Source organism: Euprymna scolopes, chromosome 9 (assembly GCF_053919585.1).
Source record: "Euprymna scolopes isolate OS-2025 chromosome 9, ASM5391958v1, whole genome shotgun sequence".
In the NCBI taxonomy this organism is placed as follows: Eukaryota; Metazoa; Mollusca; class Cephalopoda; order Sepiida; family Sepiolidae; genus Euprymna; species Euprymna scolopes.
In genome coordinates, this window is record NC_136490.1 from 114,778,572 (window position 1) to 114,786,548 (window position 7,977).

The 7,977-nt window shown below is 34.9% G+C and overlaps 1 long non-coding RNA gene across 1 annotated transcript in view; it reads left to right on the forward strand.

Moving 5' to 3' along the window:
• Nucleotides 1–7,977, forward strand: part of LOC145284806 (uncharacterized) — a 290,003-nt gene that overhangs the window by 238,667 nt on the left and 43,359 nt on the right. The window lies entirely within an intron of this gene.

Sequence of the window (7,977 nt, forward strand, 5' to 3'; positions counted from 1 at the left end):
TGGTTATTTGATCTCACTCTTTTTGAGGGGAGGAGGGCGGAGATGGGGTAATGGGAGGATGTGGCTGAGGTTGAAGAACTTATAGATATGCGGTTTCAGTGTTCTTGTTTCCAGGTAGAGCTTCCGGTTTTGCCTTTGCACCAGTTTGTCTGGCCCGCACTTGTTGCTCCTGTGTGTTGGTTTCCACGTTCAAGGGGTGTTCTTAATATTTCTATAGAGATTATTATTATTATTATTATTATTATTATTATTATTATTATTATTATTATTATTATTATTTATTTATTTATTTTTTTTTTTTTTTATTTATTTATTTATTATTTATTTTTTTAATAGTAAAGTTTACATTTGGCCGTGAAGGTAAAAATGAATAGTAAACAGAATTATTTTTGCTAACAATGTTATAAACTGAAGTCGTGTTGGTTTTTGGTGTTCGAAGTTACAAAACTCGACAAATATATTAAAACAACAAATCAATGGCATTTTTTCTTATCTGCGTGAATAGTTAATATCTTTTGTTGAAGCACAGTCAGAAAGAAATGTTAAAGAAAACGAAGCAGGTTGGCTGGCTGGCTGCTTGTACAAATACTCTCGAACCCTTCTCGAATACTATATCGAGTATAAGGAAGTAAATTCGGGAATCACCGTTATATCACTGCATGCCAACAGAAAGATTGATCGCCGCAGCCAATGACACCGTCAAGAATACAGAAAATGATGAAACCAGAAAGTAAAATAAAAATACAAGAACAGAAAGTGGGAAAAGAAAGCGGTACATGGAGGATTCATAAGAATGCCAAAAGAAGAGAATCACGTTAACACCTGGTTATTGATAAGAAAAAGACATATGCACAGAGAAACAGAATATCTACTGACAGCTTCCCAATGAATCCTATTAAAGACAACGATATTAAAGCTATCATAGATAAGACGCAAGAAAAAAAGTAAATATAGACTCTGTGGACAAAAAGACGAAACGATAAACCACATAATAAGCAAATGAAGCAATTTAGCCCAAATGTAATTAAAGGATAGGCACAACTGCATAGAGAAGGCAGTACACTGGAAACTCTGCAGACAACTGCACCTCGAACATGCAGAAAAATGGTTCAAGAACAAACCGAAGACTGTACAAAAAATTAAAACCAAAATATTCTTTTGGATATAGAGATACAAACAGATGAACTCATCCAAATCAGAACACCGTACGTCATTATTAACCATAAAGAAAAATTTCTCAAATTGTGGATTTTAATGTCCCAGCAGACCAAAGAGTGAAAAGCAAAGAGACAGAAAAACGAGAAAAAAATATTCGGAACTCGCCACATAATTGAAAGGAATATAAAACACGAAGAAAATTAATATAACGCCATTAATAACAGGCGCCTTACGAACAGTCTCAAAGAATTTGGAAACAGGACTTGGAGAAATTGGAATTAAAGGGAAAACCTAGAGTATGCAACGTGCAGTAATGTTAAAAACAGCTGAAATCTTAAGAAAACCCTCAAGTGCGGAACTTAATTTACATGAATGACAAATGCAAACCAATCATATAGAAAACGCACCAGAATTAAAACAAAAATAAAACCTAGAAAACTGAAACTACGAAGCTATAGGCATATTTTTTTTTACATGGGCATCACCACTTATAAAAGCCAGGAGTCCACTCGAGGATAAGGGTTAACAAATATACAGTAGAAATTGGACAATATAGTAATCGTTAGTAATGGAAATTCGGTAAATTTGTTAACTCATATGGAACGGCTCATCAAAAACTTGTTTACGTTAGACTTGAAGACAACCATATTGTAGTCAGCTGGAAAGCAGGAATACAAGACAATTCCATAGGCGTGCAGTTCTAAGAAGCTTTACTCATGGAATCTACGTTTAGGTTTAGGCACAGATAAAGAGTGGGGGAAACTAGTGATAGTGTTTTCTGCTAGACGAGTTTTTTTTGTGAAAGTTTGGCGAGGGGGATCATAGATTGGAGCGCAGTCAAGCACTTGTCATGAAAATAAGGATAAAGCAGATACAAACTCGCCAAATTTATTTTGTGAAAAATAGGTTGCAGGGAAGAGAAAAGGACATCTCCTACGAGGCTACGAAGTCTATTTTGAACTCCATCAAGGCAAGATAAGTTAAGTCTAGCAGCTCCTACCTAGATGTGGCAACAGCACTCCATCCTTGGCCATACCTGGCTCTTATATAGATAGCGAATGGCATCAGCAGTGAGATATCTACTGGATCGACAGAAGGATCCCACCATTTTTCCAGCGGCCTTGGCAACGGATTTGATATATGTGTTCCATTTCAGATCAGGAGTAAATGTCAAGCCCATAAGCTTGTAAACATTAGGCCTCCCCAAGACGAGAGCCATTCATTTCAATTGATGCCAGATGGGGATCGGTGCATTGATGATGTAAAGATAAAAGCTTGGTTTTAGATGCATTTAAAGTAACAAGCCACCTCTTTCCCCATTGTACCACTTGCTCAAGATCAGAGGAAAGAGAATTAGAGAGAACTTGGTCGTTTACGTTCTTAGATGTTCTACCATAGATAGTAGTGTCATCAGAATAAATGTCTACAAATGATGTAAGGATGCGATTTGGAAGATCATTATTGTCAATCAGGAAGAGAGTTGGGCTCAGAATGGACCCCTAAGGGACTCCAGCATTAATACTGTGTGCTTCTGATTTCTTCCCATCAACCACTACTCTTATGAATCTATCATAGAGAAATGATTTAATAATTGAGAAGACATTTCCAGCTATACCGTAGCTAGAGATCTTGTGATGTAAACCTTTATGCTATACTGTATCAAAGGCCTTTGATGTGTCAAGAGAAATTGCCCTAGAAAGCTAACCTCCGTCGAGAGATTCGTTAATCCTATGAGATATTACTGTAAGCACATCTGCTGTAGATCTAGCAGAACGGAAACCATATTGCGTGTCATTAAGAAGATTATTTTTGCTGAGATGGCTGATTACTTCTCTATTTAACACAGATTCCAGCAACTTACTCATGACGCATAGGAGACTTATTGGCCTGTACTGAGAGAATGATGAGCGATCACCTGAATTCTTAAATACAGGGCATACTGATGAGGTTTTCTAGGGTGATGGGAAGCAATTCTCCTTAAGACAGCGTTTAAACAGTTTTGTATGTATGGGCGCTAGTTCTGGATGAAGTTTTTTGAGTACTATAATTGGAATACCGTCAGGGCCGGTTGCTTTACTGGAATCAAGGTTTTCATTAACTTGACAACATCACGTACAGATATTTGTATATTACATAGTATGTTTTCTGATACAGGAAGAAATATTGGGTGTTGGCGGCTTTGGTCGCAAACGGTAGAATTAGCTGCAAAGTTCTTGGCAAAGAGTTTGGCTTTGTCTGATGCTGACGAGATTACCTCAGATCCATTGACAATAGTTTGGATGGAGCACACGCTGCTGTTCAGAATTCTGTTTGCTATTTGCCAAACTGACTACAATCCCTCTTCCTTTCTCCACGTTTACCTCATCCTCATTCCCTTCTGATCCCTTTTCCCCTAATTACTTCGCATCTATCAAAAAACTGGCACTACATCAAATAGTCGAAGCGTCAAGGAGGATAGAAAGACGGATGAGTTAAAGCACTTACCAGAACCTTGCTGGATAAGTGCGGAGGAGACTGGGACGTTTGGTAGGCTTATTGCCACTCACATTCCAGTGAAGCCCAATGTTGACTGCTAGCAAGGAATCAACGACAAACGACTATTGCGACAACGCAAATTTATTTGTAAAGGTTATCAAAAAAGTGAAGAGTGCTAGAAATCTGGGGAAATGTGTTGTCACCCCGGCAACCTCATCGATTGTTATGTAAGAACTCCTGGCGAGTGGAATAATAATAATAATAATAATAATAATAATAATAATAATAATAATAATAATAATAATAATAATAATGATGATGATGATGATGATGATGATGATGATGATGATGATGACGACGATAATAATAATAATAATAATAATAATAATAATAATAATAATAATAATAATAATAATGTTCAAGAAGGCGTAGTGGAGAGTGATAATGTGATATTATTGTGAAATATGAATATCCGATGTGATAATGTGATTGAAGCAAATGAAACGAGATGTAGTCTTGCTTGAGAAAAAAAGGCAATAATCATTGATATAGTACTACCAGCTGCTATGAATGTGGAGGAAAAGGAAAAAGTCGAAAAATACCAATACTTGAAAAGGCAGATAAAAAGATTGTGGAAGTTGAAAAAGCTGGAAGTTGTACCTATTGTGATGGGAGACCTGGGAGTATGGCAACATGTTTGACAAATGGACTGAGAAAATTGGCATCTATTGCAATGCTAACGTCCTTCAAAATACTGCCTTGTTGGGAATCGCCAGAATCTTGCGGAAAGTGCTGGAAGACTGAGACAACAAGATCCTGATTGTCTATGTTCATTTGTTATGATCCGCCTATCAGTATAAAATAGGATACTACTAATAATAATAATAATAATAATAATAATAATAATAATAACAATAATAACAATAATAATAGTAATAATAATAACAATAATAACAATAATAATAACAATAATAACAATAATAATAATACTAACAATAATAATATTAATAATAATAACAATAATAATAATATTATTATTAATAATAATAATAACAATAATAATAATAACAATAATAACAATAATAATAATAATAACAATAATAATAATAATAACAATAATAATAATAATAAAAATAATAATAATAATATCAATAATATCAATAATAATAATAATAATAATAATAATAATAAGGAAAGCCCTTGAATGTGGAGACCAACACTATACATAAACTACACACAAACTGGATGCAAAAAAGGTTACAGACGCAAGACACAAAGGAACATCACATGAAATCATGAAAACAAACTGTATAAATGAAAAAACGGACTTCTTTTTTGGTGAGTGTCACCATCAACAGGCACGACACCAAATAATGAGGGTCAAGTAGGAGGCCAAGGCCGAGGAGAGAAAGCACTAACCAGACCTCCGCTGGAGATGTGCAAAGAGGACTGGGACCTTTGGGAGGTTTATTGCCACCAAAATTCCGATTTAAAACCAATGGTTGCCGCCAACAAGTAATCAATGCAAAGATTATCGAAAGAGATGCAGATTACTGAAAACCTTTGGAGACTTGCTGTCACCTAGACTCCAGGTAACACCACAAGTAGTTTTCAAAGAGCAACCTTTGATGATGGATTTTGTGACTACTCCTAGTGAGTAAATAATAATAATAATAATGATAATAATAATAAGAAGAAGAAGAAGAGGAAAAAGAAGAACAAGAACTAACTACTCCTAGTAAGTAAATAATAATAATAATAATAAGAAGAAGAAGAAGAAGAAGAAGAAGAAGAAGAAGAAGAAGAAGAAGGAGAAGAATAGCAGAAACCTAATAAAAGGTAAAAATTCATGGGCAGTATCAATAGTAAGATACTCTGGACCATTTATAGGGTGGACAAAAGAAGAATTAAGACAGCTTAATCAGAAGGCCAGGAAACTCATGACCATGCACAATGCAATACACCCAAAGGATGATAGTGACACACTCTACGTGAAAAGAAAAGACGGTGGGAGAGGACTGATCTTCATAGAAGACTGTGAATGACACAAAAAATGAACTAGAAAAATACAAAATGCAAAATACTGTAAGGATAATTATGGCAGCGAGAGATACTGAAAATTAAAAAAAAAAACAGAAAACAGACAGATAAATGACAAAACAAGAAAATAAAAATGGGAAGAGAAACAACTAGTAAAGAATGACAAAAGATGAAAATAACGAAAACATTTGGACATGGATGCGAAAAAGACACATAAGCCTAGAAACTGAATTCCTAATAACTGCAGCATAAGATAACTTGATAAGAACCAACCATATCAAAGCAAAGATCAATAAAACACAAGAAAACAGCAACTGGAAACTCTGTAGATAAAGAGATGAAACGATAAACCATATAGTAAATGAATGCATCAAACTAGCCCAAAAGGGATACACAAATAGGGACGGGCAAGTGAGGAGGGCAGTACACTGGGAATTATGCACACAACTGCGTTTTGAACGTACAGACAAATGGTACAAGCATAAGCCCGCAACAGTACTTGAAAACGAGAACCACAAAATCCTATGGGACTTAGACATACAGATGGACAATCCCATCCAAGCAAGAAGACCGGATGTCGTAATAATTAACAAGAAAAAAAATCCTGTCAAATCGTAGATTTTGCTGTCCCAGCAGTCCACAGGGTGAGTATGAAAGAAAAGGAGAAACGGATCAAATACAAAGAGCTAGACAGAGAGTTAAAAGAGGTTTGGATAATGAAGCAAATCAAAATAATACCTATAATATTAGGAGCACTAGGAACCACTCCGAACAACTTTGAAAAAAGAACGGGAGAAATTGTCAGTGGAATGGCTACAAAGATACAACGACTAACGATAATGAAAACGGCTGAAATATTAAGAAAACCCCTTGAATGCGGAGAATAATACACATGAAACACATGCGTGAGCCAGACAAACATATGCAGAGGCAAAATCTGAAGCAGCGTTACAGGGAATGAAGAACACGGAAGCTGCATATCAACAAGTTCTACATCCCTATCACGCATCCCCTCCCATTGTCCCATCACCGTTCCGCCTCCTTAAAAAACGTGTGATACCAAATAGCTGAGAAGAGTCAAGGAGGATGGAAAGACCGAGGGGAAAGCGCTGACTAGACCTCCGTTGGACAAGCACGAAGAGAACTCGGACCTTGGGCAGGCTTAGTGCCACTCAAATTCCAGTATAGACGAATGGCCGCTGCCAGCGATAAATCAATAGTGAGAGGTTGTTGCGATAACGCAAATTTATTTGGAAATGCTATCGAAGGGGTAGAGAGTGCTGGACGTCTGGGGAAACTTGTTGTCACTCAGCTTCCCGGGAACACCACAGGTTTTCAATCAGATATTTGATGACCTGTGTGAAAGCTCCATGTGAGCCAATAATAATAATAATAATAATAATAATAATAATAATAATAATAATAATAATAATAATAATAATAATAATTTGTAGGTTTAAACATTTAGCTGCATAATATTACAAAAAAGATTCTATTTTTTGGATGATTACGTAGCTGAAAGAAAAACAATGAATTATTTTTAAATTCCGAATAATAAATTAGTGTAGTGTATAAATTTAAAGTAAAATGACAATCATTTCTAACCAACTTTTTTTTACCACTAAAACAAATTTAATTTAATCGCGACAAAAATCGAAAATTAAACAAAATACTTGTAGAACATTACATATTCGAACTATTGTTAATATTTATTTTATATTTTTTGACAAACATTCTGTTTAATTTTCGATTTTGAGCGGTAATCGATGCTGCTCGTGCAGGATTTATGGATTTTAAGGTAAAATACGTCTTAAAAATAATGTTAAAAACAAATAATCTTATCTATATAAGTAGAAGAGTAATTTTACCTTGCATTTGGTAACATATATTTGTTGCATGTTTATTTTTTCATGTCTATTTTTCTGTTAGTTGCAGTAACAAATGCCCGAATCTCATTTTTCTTTTATGGAAAGTAAGTTTAAATGTAGATAAATTTTATTTCTTAATTTAACAAAATTCTAAATGATTTCCCTTAATGCATTAAAAACCAGATTGTGATAAACTCATTGCTAAATTTACATTTATCTTTTATACTTGTGCGCAAGGTGAAATAAATACAATAAAACATTATTTCAAAAGTTGGTCAATAGACACCGAGTGTCAAGCCGGCCCCAACGTAACTAAAAATAAACGTGTCCATAGCGTTTTAAATATGTTAATAATCAACTGCTAAATTCCTGAGAGAGTGCATCAGAATGGTCAGGAAATAGAGGCAAAAAGGTTTACTTAAGGATTAAGCAAGTG